The sequence below is a fragment of the Trichosurus vulpecula genome, chromosome 5 (assembly GCF_011100635.1).
Source record: "Trichosurus vulpecula isolate mTriVul1 chromosome 5, mTriVul1.pri, whole genome shotgun sequence".
NCBI lineage: Eukaryota > Metazoa > Chordata > Mammalia > Diprotodontia > Phalangeridae > Trichosurus > Trichosurus vulpecula.
Genome location: NC_050577.1, coordinates 173,733,967 through 173,752,894, shown reverse-complemented (window position 1 = coordinate 173,752,894; position 18,928 = coordinate 173,733,967).

Here is an 18,928-nt window from a genome sequence, read left to right as displayed (position 1 = left end):
TTCAAACATTATAATATATGGTTGTTAATCAGAAAATTCCATTAGCAGAAATATTAATAATGTTCTATAAAGGCTTTTTCTTTAATGGGATGCATTTTGCTTCTTTTCTATAGATGCATGCTGATGTGATAATTACGACTACATCTATATAATAAATATAGTTTGACCACACCTTTCTGATGTGGTAAGTATGAAAATGAGAATAATTAATATAATAACACATTGCATTTATATAATGCCTTTCATCTCAAAGGGCCCCAAAGCATTTTACAAACTACTATATAAATGAAAACTATTGGTAAATAAGTTTATTATATGACTAATATATATATGTATACTATACCATCCCTAAAAACCTTATTTTTTCTTAAATGTGCTATATTTTGGTTGCTTTATGCCTCAGTAAAGTTCTATTCTGATGCCTTATCATGCCATAGAAATGACCTTGGGTTCTAACAGGAAATGTCAATAGAGCACAAGCTTTCATAGGTTTCCTTGCAAAAGCTTTGCACATACGGACCTAGTGACAGATTTTGTTGAAGGGGCAGTTTAATTAAGTTCAGAGATGCTCATCACTGGATTGGCCACAGATTTATGAAGTTAGGAAGTTATAGAGAGATTATGATCTTAATTATAAGAAGAAATACCTACACTTAACAAAGTTATAGATCTTCAGTGTATTGAAATATAAACTATATGATGGTCATTTCAAAATCAGAGTCTAGAGGTTTTTTTCCATTATTTACCAGTTATCATTTGTGTTCCTTTGACTTAGACCCCCCTAAACTGATACATCTTTGTAGCAGGCTCAAAGAATATATTTAAATTATTTTTTTTCAGGGATGAGTATTACTTTTTCCTCCATGAATTTAAACTTTTTATACTGTTCAAGTTTTGTGGAAAACTATGCTACTCTTAATGTGGAAATAGTAAAAATGCTTTGTTTCTCAAGACCAGGCCAAGATAGGGACTCTGTTTCTATTATCTTAGGAGCAGCCCCATGCCTCATTTGGAGAGACTAATTACTAAGTTAGCTGTAGGGTGGTGAAACTTTTGGTCCTTCTAGCAACTCTTGAAGACCATCAAGGTGTGTGGAGGACTTAAGAGTCTTCCTAACGTCTCTCATATAGGCCTCTTTCTCTCCTCTGATGCTATCACCACACTAGTACAGGCCTTCCCTCACACTGGACTATTGTAATAAGCTGCTGGTTGGTTTACTAGTCACAAGTTTCTCCAATCTATCTTCTACTTAGCTGTCAAAATGAGGACTGACCATATCATCACCCTTCCCCTCTGCTCCACTCTTTACCACCTCTGTTCATAACCTCCCTTTCCAGTCTTCTACCCATTTCCCCTCATATTTTACAATTCATTGGCGTTGGCCTCCTTACTGTTGTATCTCCCAGCTTCAGGGAGTTTCACTGGTTTTCCCCCATGTGTGGAATGCTTACCTTCATATCCATGTCCTGGTTTCCTTTAGGTCTCACCTGAAATCCTGATTTCTACAGGGAGCCTTTCCCAATTGCTCTTAATTCTAGTGCCTTCTCTCTATTGATTATTTCCAATTTATCCTGTGTGTACAGTTATTTGTATGTTATTTCCCCCACTAGACTGTAAGCTTCTTCAGAACAGGGACTGTCTTTTTCTTTTCTTTGAATCCCCAGTTCTTAGCACAGTATCTGGCACATAGAAAGTGCTTAATACAGGTTTTTTGACTGACTGATTGATTTAGTATTCATATGGAATAAATTTAATTACACATGGTTCCCTATTAGAATGCTAGCTCTTGAGAGTAGATTTTTTTTTGTATTTATCCTTATAGTTCCAGAGACTAGGTGCTTTGCACCTAGCATTTAATGAATGTCTGATGAATTGAATTGATGAAATCACAGGACCTTGAAATATTGAAATAGTATTTGGTGTTAGGTTGTTAAAGTAGAAGATGTTTAATTTTTTTCCTCTAGCCTTTGCTTTGGGAGGGAGGCAGCTTGGCATGGTAGATAGAGGGCTAGCCTTGGAGACATTAAGACCTGGATTCAAGTCCTGAGTACTGATAGTGTGACCTGGATCAGTTATTTAACCTGCTAATGCCCTAGGCAACTCACTAAGACTCTAAATGTAGAGAAGTTGCCAACCTGACTTCCATTTAATGGAGGAAGTTTCTTTACCTGAGAGTTCCCTATCAGGTATCTAATCCCTGCCTTACCTTTTGCTTTAGGGTTATGAGTTTTTATTTTCAAAAGATGCTTAGTGAATAATTTACGACAGTGAGCTGAGAACCAACCACCTTTTCTCATTCCCATTGTTTAATCCAGAACAAGTAGGGGTGGGGGAACACTCTTTGCATTTGGGAATATTGTCATTTATTAGGTGAACTGTCTCAGAGCAGATGGGCAAGTTTGGAGGTCTCCTCTTTCTCACTTTCTTTTAGACTATTTTACAACTGCAAGGCAAGCATGTAAATAATCTTGGGTACTCATTTCTGAGATCAGAACATATTCAAATAATAGCCATTCCATCCCTACCTCACAGTCTGATTGCAAAGGGAGTACTACTGCTTGACTTTGCCATTATTGTGATCTCTGCTTTCTCAGAAATATATCGGTTTAAATGATTCAGTAGTAATTCTTACATCAGGCTGTCCCTGTAGGCCTTTTCAGGAAGGTGTTTCTCAATCAATAACGTGGAATTCAATTTTTCTTTCCTTTTCTTGTTTACAGACCCAAATTATCCACCAGGGACAGTTTTTCGTCTTTTACAATACCAAGAAAGTACCCTTCATTGCAAACACTGAAGTTTTACTTCAGACTTACAAAGTATATTGTGTTGACATATTTTCTCATGGGAACCATTGGGCCAGTTCAGGCAAGTGTCTGTGCTTCTTAAATGGACAGTTTTGGGGCTGAGGAATTGAAGAGATACCCTCTCTCAAGATAATCTGGGAGACAGCCATGAGAAAAGAAGAAAAGACTTGTTTTAAAAATTTCAGGTAGCTCAATAGCAGAGATCCTGGTTCCTGAGTTTGACAACAGATAGATTGCAAAGCTGGCTTAATCCAAATGTGCTTTATGACTCAGATTGGCTTTACTGGTCCAATACAATTGTGATGGCTTCCTCCAATCTGGTTAATGTTCAGATGCAATATTTGAGTTTTAGACTAATTATGGGCAAATCACTGACATTTTTTCTATAATGTGAAGACTGGTGCCAGCAGTAACTCAGTGAGATTTAACATAAAAGCAAGATAAAACAATTAAAGTGGAAGAATATTTGATTAAGTGGTTCACTGATTTATAGTAGAGTAAATTGAAATTGAAAGGACAGTGAACTTTTTTATGGCAATCATATATTATGTTCATTATCAGAGACTCTGGGTCCTTTGTGCTTTTGTGATTAAAAAAAAATACCAGTTTAGGGATAGTAATCCTGGTAGTCATCATTCTTGTCTCCTGAGTTATGGTTTCTTTTCTTTGCAAAGGTTAAATAAATCATATTCAAGTAACTCATTGCAAAATACTCCATCCACATTTGAATGAACTAAAGGAGAAACAACAACACTGGTTGCATATGGCAAAAAGGACACAAACACTTTTGTTTTGGCGATAGGGCTTTAAATGCATTTCAGTCCTCATGTATTTGGTATTTTTAAAATGGTAGCTATGACAACATCCCCTTAAGGGGTCTTGGGCCTGATGTACGTGGAAGAGCATAACGCCTTGAGATTTGGTATCAGACATGGGGAAATTGTGAAACAGCTATGTTCCACATGCCTCCTCTTGTTTCATGGCTGGCTCATCTGCAAACTGAGTCTGTAACCTGGAGTTAAATTGCTCCAGTTGCCTGCCATGAGCAGGTGCTTGCAGAGTACTCTTGTTCCCATCCCAGAGTACCTGGCATTTTCTTCATTTAAACCAAGATTGCTCTGGAAAAAAAAAAAAGCATGTAGATCACAAGCGAGGGTGTGGATGGTGGCTGTGTCTACACAGGCAAAGATAATTTGGGGATCCAAACTGTCTATTAAGGGCAAAAAAACAAACAAAACAGTTTTTCTTTTCTTTTTTTGGCGGAGTAGCGTGTGAGGGGTGGGGTATGTTGTATGTGTAGGAGTAAGAACCCTGAATTATGTAGATTGGCTGTTTACACTGATTGCAAGATATCTGGTATACTAGGTTCTGCACTCTGTTATGGGAGTACATACAGAGCCAGAAAGGACATAAAAAATAAGGGATAAAGATATTGGCTGCTTTAAGGGACACATCCATTTTGCCAAGCACAAGCTTTCGGGGTCATCTTTTTGGTGGAACATCTGTCTTGTAATTCATCACACTTTAATCCAAATGTTCTTTTGTTATCACAGAATTTGTGTATGTTTGTTTACTTGCAGAAATAACTCAGATTATTTAAAAGGGAGATGAGGATAGGTGTAAACCATAGTTAGGATTTGGATTTTGTTTTTTTTTCCAATGAAGTTATAAAAAATGAGAGTCCCAGATGCAGAGGTGACATTAATCTGTTCTGGAGGATTTTTAGCATATTCACAGGAAGCAGTTGGTGAAAGTAAAGTAGAAACACACTGGATTTTTTTTCCCTTTGAATCAGGCACAGTGAACAGTGAAATCAACCCCACTTCTGTCCCTGTTCTTTAGGCTGCCAAGTATCTTCACCATGGAGTTGGGGGAGACTCGATGCCATCTGTTGTTCCTTTCAGAAACCTTCTTTTCAGTGCTGGGGCTCTGTGCTCTGTGACATTTCTTCTCCCTGGTACCTTTGCTTAGGACATCTGCTTGAAGGTCATTCAACACAAAAGCTCTGATTGAGAGATGAGAAGCCAGAGAACAGTGGGACAGAGGTGTTGCAAATGGGTGGGGGGGTGCTGCATCTAAATCACTGAAAAGATTGATCTTCTTACAGATCCTACCCTTTCGTAAACATGTATGCTGTGTTATAAAATTCGTGATCTTAAAAAAAATGATAAACTGGTTACTGTCAGGACATAATATTTGAAATTGCCAATACTGCTACATAGATTTCTAATAAATTTCTTAATGGGATGTTGATTTAATTAATTCATTCCTTTACTTAGTAAATAGTTATTGAAGGCCTATTATGATCTAGGTTCAGTACTAGCCAGAAATGTAGCAGTTTTGAAGGAGGCCGTCAGGGCTTTATGCTAGGGTGCTGAATTAGTGGGTCAGGAAGTGTGTATGGTCCTTTGGGTAACTGCCATCTCCTTTTTCCATCTGTTGATACAGGTGGTCTCAATCAACCTCTCAGGGCTTTGCTGCCATGACACCTTTTTGTGGGACCCACTTTTCCCACCAACATCCTATGTCCTCTGTATCTTCTGTTGGATTTGTCCTCAATTCCCCCAACTACTTTTACCCCAGGTGAAAATATTCCTAGTAATAGCCCTGGTTCTACCACTGAGGAGATTTGGAAGAAGAATTAAAGATATAAAACTCATTCACAAGTTGCTTACAATCTAGTGGGAGAGAGAAGATGTAGCTTAATCACTATAATAGAGTCATAGGATTTATTGCTGTAAGGGGACTTAAGAGGTCATCTAGTACAATCTCTTCATGTGACAGCTAAGGTGAAATGGAAGACCAGAACCATGACAACTTGCTCAGTAGGGGGCCAGGCTGTGATTCAAACCCAGGTCTTCTTGTTCCAAATAATTTCAGGGGAAGAAGAGATCACTCCTAGTTAGGGATCCACATCATGTAAAACTTGATGGAAGAGTTTATATTTGACTTGGGCCTTGAAGGGTTGGTAAGATTTTAACAAATAGGATTGGTAGGATTTTTAACAAAAAAAAAATTTGCAGGTGGTAGTAGCAGGGCCAAGGCATTGCAGGCAGAGGGAACAGTGTTAGCAAAAATGTAGAGGAAAGAAATTTCAGGAATCTATAAGTTGTCCAGTTTGTATGAGTGCTAAAAGTCCATTGACTTATAAGGGAAATAAATGTGTTATCTCCCTGATTAGAGTGTGACTTCTTGGGAACAGGGATTGTCTTGATTTTGTCTTTGTTTCTCCAGTGCTTCGCATATAGTGAGTATGTAAGAAATGTTTTGTTATTTGCTCATTTATTCATGCATAGACTGTTCTTGCTTTATGTAAGTTTTTTAGATCTCTGTGGAAAGCAATTTAAAAAAATTTAATATTTTATTTTCCCCCAATTATATGTAAAAACAATTTTTAACTCTTGTTTTTTGCATTTTTTTGAGTTCCAAATTCTCTCCCTCCCCCTCACCATTGAGAAAGCAAGCAATTTGATATAGATTATACATGTGCAGTCATGCAAAACGTATTTCCATGTTAGTCATGTTGTGAAAGAAAACAGAGACAAAAAAGCCCCAAGAAAAATAAAGTAAAGAAAACGTATGCTTCAGTCTTCATTCAGACTCCATCAGTTCTTTCTCTAGAGATGGATAGCATTTTTTGCCTTAAGTCCTTCAGAATTGTCTTGGATCATTGTATTGCTGAGAATAGCTAAGTCATTCACAGTTGATTACCCACCACACAGTATTGGTTCTGCTAATCTCACTTTGCTTCAGTTCATGTAAGTCTTTCCAGCTTTTTCTGAGAGCATCCTGCTTGTCACTTTTTATAGCATAATAGTATGCCATCATAATTACATACAACAGCTTGTTCAGCCATTCCCCAATTGATGGACATGCTGTCAATTTCCAATTCTTCGCCACCACCAAAAAAGCTGCTATTAATATTTTTGTACGTATATAGGTCCTTTTCCTTTTTGTTTTTTATCTCTTTGGGATACAGACTTAATGGTGACATTGCTTGGTCAAAGGGTATGCAAGGTTTTTTAGCCTTTTGGGTATAGTAGAAAGTGATTTTTAAGTAATACAAATTTGTTCACTGACATGAGGATAGGAGAGGGGGAAGGAGGCAGAAAGAGAACCATATGTCTATGGAAGGAGGGTGCCAGCACACAGTTTGAGGACACTGTGGGGTCTAGCGATAGAGAATCAAGGGAAGGAGAAGGAACATGACTAGGCAGGTGGGGGCCTGCCCAGAGCCAAGATGAAGAAGGGGGAACGAGGAAAGGCAGACACCTGAGGGGCCAGACACAGACACAGAAAGGAGAGGCTAAGTTGCGGGCCGGGGAGCAGGAGTGGAGAGGGGGACAGATGTAGGTGGGTTCCCAAAGCCCAGCAAAGATCTCTTTTCTCTGCAGGGGTGGTCTCAAACCAAGCCCCCAGTTAGGCGGCAGCAGTGGTGGTCTCTCTAGGCTTCCATTCTTCTTCATTTGGAGGATTTTTTTTTTTTTAGGGTTTTGTGTAGTAAAGTTAACAAAGGTGGTTTTTTTTTGGAATTCGGATTTCTAAATTTGCATGATGTGGATTTACATAAAGCAAGAACTGTCTATATTGGTTTTGAGGTCAGGGGACTATGAAGCCAAATGTTAAAAGATCATTGATGTTGGTGTTGAAATAACTGAAAATGAGCTAGATTTCCTTCTTTTTTAGGGTCATAGATTTATAGCTGGAAGAACCTTAGAGGTTATTTAATCTTCCCCCTCTTCCCACATTGTACAGATGAGGAAGTGGTCCCAGAGAGTTTTAAGTGATTCACCAGTTGTTACATGAGTAAACAAAAGTAGCAGAACCAGAATTTGAACACAGGCTTTCTGGCTGCTCTTTAAATGTTCTCTCCTTTACACCTGGATGGCCCTATACGACTGGCATCAGGTATTATCTTTGCCTTGTGCCTCCTTACCTTCAAGCGATTGAGAAAGTGACTTTGGAAGGTTTAATTCAATTCAACAATAATTTAAATGCTTTCTGTGTATAAGGAATAATCACCTGAATTGTATTCAAGTTCAGGTTTAAGTAAACGTTGAACACTATTTGAATACTAGTCCAGCTTCTCAGTTGTACTTTCAGAGTTTTCAAGGTGGGATCTAGCCATAGGGAGTGACCTAGCAGCCTCTTTCATGGGGTCCAGGGCTAGAAAAGAGAGTGAAGGCCAGATCTTGTGGTATCTATCTAGTCTGAGGTTCCAAAGCCAGAATAAGGGAAAAAGAGAGGATGCGAAGGGACTGTTTACTGTGAGTGACTTTACTAGCTAGTTGCTTGAGAACACGGGTTAGGCTCAGCTCTTCTGCCTTTCACAACTCCTATAGCAATACTTTTAGCCTTCTCGCTATTATTTTTGCCTCCACTGATTAAGGTTAAAAAATTGTTACAGCACAAGCTACCTCCTTGTTTAGCTTTTTAAACTTCAGGCTTCCAGGAAGCTGCCACCAATTAGATTCCTTGACCACTTGTCTCAAGGTTTCATTATTTTTATAGAAAAACTAGCCTATGTGGCAGAGATCCTAGTAGTTATTGTTCCTATCACAGAAGGCTAATTAGTGGAGGACCCGACATTTGAATGGATTTTTAAAAATAGATAGAAATTCATTAGGTGACATAGAGAGAAAAAGGCTTGCCAGGTATAGGGAACAGCTTAAGCCAATGAGAGAGCACTTCCCTGGGGGAACTTGCTGCTTTTTGGTAACAAGTAGATAGGTTGGTAGTCCAGTCTTCTATTATGCCAGTGTGAATTTATAAGTATGAGGGGTACTCCTCTCAATTCTAGCACATGTTATAAAAATTCTGAGGTGCTCCCAGAGGGCAGCTATTTGAGGATCAAACTCTTTATTAGTGGTAGCTAATAAATATATCAAGGAATCCTTTCACCAGTGAATTCTTTAAAATCATCCAATCATCCTTCATACAACAAACATTTATTGAGCATTTTACCTGCATAGCACACCAAGGTAAGCACTGGAAAAGTATGAATTTAGGTAAGACACTGTCCCTGCCATCATGAACTTATAGTCTAGCGGAGAGATAAGGCAAAAACACAGAGAACTATCATATATGATATGTGATATGTATGTTAGAGAGTTGCAAAACAAAGCGCTCTGTGAGGTCTCAAGAAAGGTCATTCCTGCCTCTAATTTCATACAATGTTTATTGAGTTGAATAAAATTATTCTATGTCTGTATATTTACATACATTAGAGGTCCTTAGCCTGGGGTCCATGGACCTACAAGGGGTCTGTGGATAGATTTCAAGGGGTCTGTAAATTTAAAAAAATATATTTTGATAATTGCATTTTAGTATAATTGTTTTTTATTGTAATTCTATGTATTCTATGCATTTAAAGTATTATTCTGATGAATTCATAGGCTTCACTCAACTGCCAAAGGGGTCTATAACACAAAAAATGATTAATAAAGCCTGATGTAGATGATAAAGGAAAGTATTATGGGCCAGGCCTGACTTACGACAGTCTAGAGGTTCAGGCTTGGGTTTGCAATAAAATGAGACATTCGTAGACCATCTAATATTTAACAAAAGGAGGTTTTCTTAGAAATAACATGGAAAGAATATTCAGTAAGCATACATCATTGATTCAGCTGGGCATAGCTCCCTTGCTTCTTCATTTGCCATGGTGGTTTACCAGGTCAGAAGAGTACGTGAAGCCTAAACAGCCCCACCTCCCTGTGAGTTTGACGTTTTATACTTTGGGCGGCCAATAAACTGTGTCACCAGTCTGAGACTTATATTCCTTGACCAATTAAGTTTCAAGGTTTCCTTACCTTTTAGAAAAAAAAAAATTAGCATATGAAACGGAGATCTTAGTAGCTATTGTACCTATCACAGAAGGCTAATTAATGGAGGACCTGACATTTGAATTGGGCTTTAAAAAAACAGATAGAAATTCATTAGGTGAAGAAGTGAGGAAAGGGCATGCCAGATATAGGGAACAACACAAGCAGGAAAGGCTACGTTCTTTTAGGGATCAAAGAGTAGTACAGTTTGTTGGAACATAGGAGGGAGTAATGAGGTAGCTAGGTGCCAGATTGTGTAAACTCAGAGCCTTGAATGCTAGGAAACGTACATTGAATTTTCCTTTGGAGACAAGACAGAGTTATTAAAGATTTTTGAATAGAAGAGTAACATGATTAGACTAATGAATAAGAAATTTTATTCTGGCAGGACAAATTAGAGGGATGAGCTTGATATTCTTCCCCTAACTCTTATGATAACATCAATCTGTAGTCCAGTATGGAGCTTGGAGCAACATATACCATGTTTCTTGGCCTTCTGTCTTTATCATTTTCCATTTTTATACAAGTGAGACCAAAATTAGCTTCAGAGGTCAACTTCGAAGGGAGAAAAATGTCACAAAAGTATGGAGTGCAGACTGGGGAAATGAAAGGGGAAGTGGCTGGAAAATGGTAAATAAGGCTTACAAATAAATGGTGTTGGGTACCATTTCTGGTATAGTTGTATGCATCTGAACCTTTACTCACTTGTAATATGAAGGGATTATGGGGCACTTCTTTTTACTGCCCTGAGTTACTGCCCATCATCAGAAGTTTAAGAGGAGAGTCAAGGGGAAGCAAAGCCAAAGAAGAAAAACTGTCTAGATAGCTGTTTGTCACATGTTGTGATCTTTCAGCATCCCTACAGACTCTACAATCTTGGACAAATTCAAAATAGTCTATCTCAAGACTTCTTAGGGGAAAAAAAAACTTCTGTAGCAGTTATGCAGAGGTTATGCACCTAGCAGGTAGGCATTTAAACTCATAGTGTAAATTCTCAAGAATATGAACATAATATAGAGCAAAAATGTCAAACATTGCTGCCTACAGCATTTCCAAGTGCTGCCTGAACCAGATTAAAATGCAATTGAGAAATAAATAAATAAAAAAGCAAAAGAACATAAGTAATGTTAATATGTGGTCTTCTAGGTCAATATGTGGCCATCAGGGATCCTTATTATGGTTTGGTATCCCCCATTTCTATTAGACAGCATAGTTTGTCCAAAGAGTTGGAAACGATCATAAGATTTAGCTAGAAGGGAGCTTAGAGTTTAAAGTAATGATTTTTTAGGCAAAGCTTGGTCTAGCCACCTTTTGGGGGAGGAAAGTCTAAATTGCCAAAGATCCAGGGAGTTGTATTTCTTCCCAGATTAGGTAGAGACAAAAGCTATTGTGCAATTGGATTGGGAATGGGGAACAGTCTTCTACTGTAGAAACAGTTTTTAATTGTCTTTGGAGAAAGGAAGAGAGCTGGAGAGAGAGAGTGGTGATGGTAGTAGTGCCTGGAAGATACTTTCTAGGAGACCCACTCAGCCTTGTACCATATTGAATCTTGTTTTTTCTATTATTCCCTGTTAAGTGAAACCAAAAAGGGTTAAAAGAACTGTCTGTTCAGAGGAACCACTGAATTAATGATGAACTACTTTCTCCCTGTTTCTTCCCTTTTTGTTTTATTACTGTCTACATATAGTCAGGGGTGTATAGGGTGTTCAGGGAGGACCAGCATCTCTAGTGTGAGGGCTTGCTGAGCCTTGAAAAGGGCTGCTCATCCACTTTTGGTGTCTACCCGTCACCCAACTCTCACCCTTGCATGCAGAGTGGCCACATCCCAGTAAAACAATCTCAGCCGATGGGCTAAACTAGATTAAGGGGAACCAACAGGCCTCAAATCCATCAGTGAATTAGGGAGATGTCTGCCTCCCAAGCATGGGAAGACTTTCTCCAGCAGAATGGGTGGATAAAAACAATTTGTTTCAACCACTGTGAAGGTGGCTGAAGCCAAGGTCATCCACTGCATCTTGGGCCAAGATGGCTTTTGTCCTACCACTGTACGGTGACATTGGAAGAGAAAGTGAGACTGATGACTTTGCACAATTCTTTCTCACTTAAATATAATTCATGGCAAGTCAAGGCGTCACTTGTGATGTCATTGGTCCTCTTTGAAAATGATAGCTGAACAATGGCAACATAAAGTCAAGGATGGTTACCATTAAGTGCTTCTTTGATTATTTGAATTTCCTTCCTGGCTGTTTGTATTTTAGTAATGGTTCTGGATAGAGCTAGAATACTTTTTATTTTATCCTGAGTTAGTATATTTGCTGTAGAGAGTGTGGATCAGGAAGTAGCGAATGATGTGCTTTGGATTAAACCAGCTGAGAGAACACCCTCCTACCTTGGCACTCAACAAATTGCTTGATGGCTCAGAACATTTTATGAATTTTGCCATTGATCTTATTTTATTCCTTCTAACTTTTCAGAGAGAAAGGAAGCCATAATAAACCAAGACCTTTTGAATTTGAAGTAGGCATATCACTCTTCACCTTTTGGTCTTCTCTAGCCCTCAGGCTAGAGGGAAAGTGATTAGAGGAAGGAACTTTATAAAAATGTCACACTCAGAGATGGTTCCAATGGATGAACATTGACACAGTGAGGGAGAATCAGTTCTATCCAGAATCCAAAGAGAGAGAGGAAAGTGCTTCTCAGCCAAACCGCCCTCCATTAGTACATCCTTTGGATAGCACCAGTCTAAACCCCTCAGTTTACATATGAAAAAAAAAAAACAGAGTCCTAGAGAGATTAAATGATTTTTCCTAGGTCACATGGTAATATGCAACAGAGAGGGCATTCAAAACCATGCCCTCCCAATCTCACTGACGTTCTTTCCAAGCTATCCCTTTCTTCCAGTGTCATTTCATCCAATTTAGCAGGCATCCTCTCCACAACATACTTTTGAAAAATGGTCATTTGTCCTCTGTTTTAAGGCCTGTAGTGATGGGGAACTAATTACCTCCTGAAGCAACCCATCCTACTTTTTGACAGCTCTAATTATTTGGAAGTTTCGCCTTCATATTGAACTGAAATTTGATTCAATTCCAACATGTTGCTCCTAGTTTTGCTCTCCAGGGCTAAGCAAAACAAGTTTAATCCTTCTTCCACATGACAGCCCTTCAGATACTTGAAGATAACTATCACATCTTCCATAAGTCTTCTCTTCTTCAGGATAAATATCCTTAGTTCCTTCAACTAACTTTTGTATATTATGGTTTCAGTCACTCTTACCATTCTGGTTTAATCAATCAATCAATTAATCAGCATTTATTAAGCACAATAGACTACAAAGAAGAAATTGAAACTGTCTCTCTTTCCAAGAAGGTAACATGTCTAACATTAACAAATTACTCCTTGACCCAAGTGTTTAGGGTACTGTACTCCCTTTACCTAAGGGTTGCTTCTACTCTGGATCCATGCATGTAGTGTAGACTAGGTTCAATTTGGGAGAAGCTTTGCCTCTAATGAGAGTGGGGCTAGTTTTTCTTTTGTCATACTCTTGAGCTAATTATATTCCTCTAAACTTGGAGCCCCAGAGAAAAGTTGTTTGAGGCTTAGGTTTTTTTGACTCATGTCTGTGGCTCTCCAAAGGGGGAATTAAAAAGCATTCATTATACAATGTAAATCAGGTATGGGACAGATATTTTTTCCTACACACAAAATAAATACTAATGGATGTAAAATACTCATGACATGCATTGAAAACTTAAATAGTATTCAGTAACCACATAACTAGTGTTACAATCTTCTGAGAGGCTGATATCTAAACCTCATCAGAATAAAAAGTCAAGTCAACATGAATTTATTAAGTGCTTATAAGGCACTGTGCTAAGCATTGGAGATACAAAGAAAGGCATAAAACCAAACCAAACCAAATCAAACAATCCCAGACCTCTCCTTGTTCTCAAGCAGCTTGCTGTCAAATGGGTGAGACCACATTGAAAAAAAATTGTATATATACAAGATATATACAGGGTAAACTGGAGGTTATTTCAGAGGGAAGATGGAGAGAGAGAGAGAGAGAGAGAGAGAGAGAGAGAGAGAGAGCGAGATTGAGAGAATATTCCAATCATGGGGAATAACCATTAAAAAGGCATTGTAATATTAATTAAGTTGGGACTTTTTTACTGTTTTTAAATGCTAAATTAATTAAGTGTCTTTGATTGAGTCTTACTAGGTGCTAAACCCCAGGCCCAAGCCCTTTTACTACTAGGTGCAAAGCCCCAGGCTGGTTAGCATACTAGTTTGCTAGTTTGAGAGAGGTATGAAGCCCCCAGGGCCCTCAGGGAAGTTGCTAGGACCAGAGCCAATAGTAGGTGCCTAGGTTCTGGTTGCTCAGATGACGTTTGGTGACATACAAAGACTGTATAAAAAGAGAGAACAGAGTTGTTTGCTTGGGGCTCTGAGCCACAGGAGGAGTGGCATATAACTCTGGGCCAGCCGTTGTTAAGAGCTCCCCGGCTTGTCAACCCAGATGTTGATGGTTTCTTGGTAACTATGAATTGTGGTCTGGCCTGTTTACATTGTATATGTTTGTAACTTGTTTGTACTTGCTCTGAAGTTCAGGTTGCTGGCTTTTCCTCCTGAACTAAGTGAGTTTATGTGTATATATTAGATTAAAGTAAGATTGTTAACCCCTTAATGTTGCTTTCCTTAGTAAAACAGATCAAAAGAACCTGTGCTGGCAGTGTTCTTGTTGTTGGGCTTGTGTTGGTCTTTCACCTCCACAACAGCTTGTGTTGGTAAGCAAAATGGGCTCTTAACACTTGGTTCGACCAAGTGCCCTTGAAGAGTTTGGCTTTTGTTTCGTTTGAGTAATTCAGTGTATTTTATTGAGTCTTACTAGGTGCTAAGCCCCAGGCCCAAACCCCTATTAGGTGTAAAACCTGTGTGGGTGTGGATTGGTAACTAAGGTGGGGCCCAAGGTGGGGCTAACTAAGGGGAGGTGCTAACTCAAGAGCCAATCATAGCAGCCTAAGTTCTGGTCATTCAGATGATGTTTGACGACATCTGAAAACCCTATAAGAAGAGAAGACAGAGCCATTTGCGCGGGGGGCTCTTGCTTGCGGTGGTGCTGATGTGGAGACTCCCAGGCAGCTGTAGCTAGAAGCCCTCCAGCTTGTAAACCCGGATGCTGAGACTTTGTTAAACTCTGGTAACTATGTATTGGGATTTGAATCAGACAAGGTCTGTAGGTTGATGTTTGTACTGTTTGTAATTTGTTCTGAAGTTCAGGGTGCTGGATTTTCCCCCTGAACTAAGTGAATGATATTTGTATGCTGAATTAAAGTAAGCTTGTCAACCCTTTAAATGTTGCTTTCCTTACTAAAGCAGATCAAAAGAACCTGTGCTTTTGCAGTGTGCTGGTAGCATTCTTGTTGTTGGGCTTATGTTGGTCTTTCACCCCCACAACAGCTGCTAGCTGGATTGTTGAAACACAACTGCTTGCCAAATTGTTGCAACAGGCATCAGGAGATAAGTGAGGCCATCAAGGAGGCCAGTGTTTCTGGATCTTAGAATACATGGAAGGAAGTAAAGTCTAAGAAGACTGGAAAGGTCAGAAGGCAGTAGGTTGTGAAAGGCTTTTAAAGCCAGAGGGTTTTATATATATTCCTGAAGGAGCCATTGGAGTTTATTGAGTAAAGGGGTTTGTGACATGACCAACCCTTTAGAAAGATTGTGTTGTCAGCTTAGTGGAGGATGGATTGTAGTGGGGAGAGATATGAGGCAGGAAGGCAACCAGAAAGCTATTGCAGTGGTCCAGGAGCAAGGTGATAAAACCCCATACCAGGGTGGTAACAGTGTCAGTGGAGAGATGGGAGCATACACTAGAGAGGCTATGAAGGTAATTAATAAGATATGGCAACATATTGGTCATGGGGGTGAGAATGAGGAGTCACATGTGACACTCAGGCTGCCATCCTGGGTCAGTGGGAGGGAGGGTGGTGTACTCAGTAGTAAATAGGAAAGTTGGGAAGAGGGGAGGGCTTATGGGGAAAGATAATAAATCCTGTTTTGGACATGTTGAGTTTAAGTGTCTATGTCTTAAAGTGCCATCTAGTTTAAGATGCCCGGTGGGCAGGTGGACATAGATGCAAGTCCTTTCAAACTCACAAGGTCACATCCAACCTTGTACATGTCCATCCAGGAATAGATACTCATTCACTTAAGATCAGGAAAGAATAAACAAAAAAGAGTCATCTCCAAACTGAGGCTTAGGTTCTTCTAGGCACATTATGCCCTTTATCTGCCATTTATTCACAGCTGCATGGTGGCTGAGATGGAGGACAGAGGTAGTGCCCCTACCCCACCCCTTGAGGAAAGCAACTTCATATCTTAGATATATGAAAGAGGATGCTGGGAGTGGGGTCACTCTAGTGGTGTACTGGTAAATGTTTAACAATTGGCCTTTTCAAAAGAAAAAAAAGGAGGCATCATTAACACTTTCTTAAGTCTAGATAATCAACAAAACAACAAATCAAGCCCTGATTTGTAGTAAGGTGTGAATGGCTCCAGCTCATCCTTGGATCACTTCCCCTGAGTCATCAGCTCTTTCTATTCGGCAACCAATAAGGGGACTGCTTCCAAACACAAAGCCCTGTCACCACTGATTTACCTTAGGGCTAGAGCATCCAGAAAGTTTGTCATTTACAAAGGATGGAAGCAGTTAGTCACCATATCTCTGGAGGCCCTGAAAGTTTCTAGTAGGCCTCTAGGCACATACACACTCTTTGGGATGGCCCCTCGAAGCCATATATATAGGCATGTGCAAAATAGACACAAAAGAGATATAAGGCAATTTGGAGGGTGGGAATGTTACCAGCTGAGGGATCAGGAAGAGCCTCATGTACAAGGTATTACTTGAGCTGAAATTTGAAAGAGACTACTGGTCTTAGGAAATAGAGCTCTGGAGCTAGTACATTCTAAGCATGGAGGACAGCAAATGCAAAAGTAAGAAATAATGTTGTGTATAAGTTCAATAAGAAGACCAATTTGATTAGGTCATAGGATGTTTTGTAAAAGGACTAATACCTATCAAGATTTTCTTTGTCTTCCCCTTATGCTCCCCATAATATGGTTCAGGTTAGTTTTCATGCCCCTTATCATTTAAAATCCCTGTCATAGGTCAGTTTCCCCTAAAAAGTAACAAAGGCGTTCCTAGGACCTAATTGCTCTGTCCATATTGAAATGGCTTTCTGGTCACTAAGGGCATAAAAGTCCCAAGCTCAAGGAGTCCAGGCCTCTTAGACTTGGTAGATGCCCTGACTTCATAGGAGTCACCATACCCTGCCATTCTGACCAGATAGTTTCCATAAGCAAGAAGATATGTTTACCAAAGCTGAAACTAAGTACAATGAACTCATGTCATCCCAATACGGAACCTAGACTAACATGGTGCCAGCATCAGGCCTACCCCTAATATGTGTGAAGGGAGGACATGTGTTATTAGAGCCAGAAGGGTAGGTTGGGACAGTTTATGAAGGGTTTTAAATGCAAAACAAAGGATTTTATATTTGAACCAGAGATAATAGAAAATTCCCCAAGTTTTTTGAAAAATGAATTGCTGTTGTTGGCTGTATACTTCAGAAACATCACTTTAGTTGGTGTGGGGAGGATGGATTAGAGTAGAGAGACTTGAATCAGGGAGTCTGTTGCAATAGTTCAGTCTAGAGCTGGTTGCCTTCTAGATATGTCACAATTTGTCAATATGCTTCTTAAAGTCTGGTATCCAGGACTGAACACAAATATTCTAGATGTAGTCTGAGCAGGTTAGAGTGAAGCAGAACTCTCACCTCTGTTCTGGGAACTTTGCTTCTCTTAATGTAGCTTCAGATTGTATTAGCTTTTTTTGATTGCCATTTCACTTTGTTGACTTTTATTGAACTTGTCCATAAAATCCCCAGGTCTTTTTCTCATGGGCTATTATCTAGCCATGTGTTCCCATCCTATATATAAATGAGTTTTTCAGTCCAATTCTAAGACTTTACATTTATCCTTATTAAATTTTATTTTATTAGATTTGTCCCATCATACTAGTATACTGAGATATTTTTGGACCATGATTCCTGCATCCCACAAAGCAGCTATCTTTCCTAGTGTCATGTTATATGAAAAATTGACAATCATACCATTTATGCTTTCATTCAAGCCATTTATAAAAATATTGAAAAGAACAGAGTAATGTGGAACAATACTTGGTGAGTTCAACCAATTTTGAATATACTTAACTGTAGTCTACAATTCACCTCATTCCATCTTGTCATAAAGGTATTGGGAGAGAGTTTCAAATACCTTACCAAATTACAAATATGCTGTACCAATGACATCATCTTTATTTATCAATCTAGCAAACCTATCCAAAAAAGAAGTGAGGTTGGTCTTGATAACTTATTCTTGATGATCCCATGACAGCTCTTAGTGGTTAATGCTTCCCTTTCTAAGTGCTCATAAACCCTCTTGCTCTAGACCAGGGCTTCTTAAATTTTTTCCACTTGTGACCCCTTAAGTGCTTCTTCAACAGTTTAAGAAGCATTGCTCTAGACTTTTATTAGGATTCAAAGCGAAGCATATTCGGCTATTGTTTGAAGGATTTGTCTTTTTAGAAACTGAGTGGGAAAAAATTTTGGCATCAAAAATCAATAAAAGTTTGATATCCAAGATTTATAGGGAGTTAGCACAAACCCATAAGACTATGAGCATTCCCAATAGATAAAGAATCAAATAATAGGCACAAATGATTTCCTAAATTAGAATTGCAAATTATAAATGACCATATGGAGATGTGCGCCAAGTCGCTAATAATTGGACAAATACAAATTAAAAGAACTGACATGGTTTCCCTGCATATCCTAAAAATTGGCAAAAGTAACAAAAAATGGACATAATCAATGTTGGTGAAGGAATACAGAAACACTAATACACAGTTGGTGGAGCTGTGATTTTAGTCAACTGTTCTGGATAACAGCGTAGAATTATAAAAGTGACTAAACTGTTTGTCCCCTTATACACAGAGATCCCAGTACTAGGCATATAACACAAGGGGGTAAAAAAACAGATGCAAAGATGAAGTATATAACAAAATATTTATGGCAATACCTTTTATGTAAACAAAGGTCAGCTGGGGCTGTATATCTAGAAATAACCGAATAACCAAAAGGCAGACTTAAAAAAAAATCATCCTCCTTTTAGCAGATGCTAGATCTTTGTGGAGATAGCTACTTATATTTTGCATATTAGTTTTAAAATATGACTGGTGTG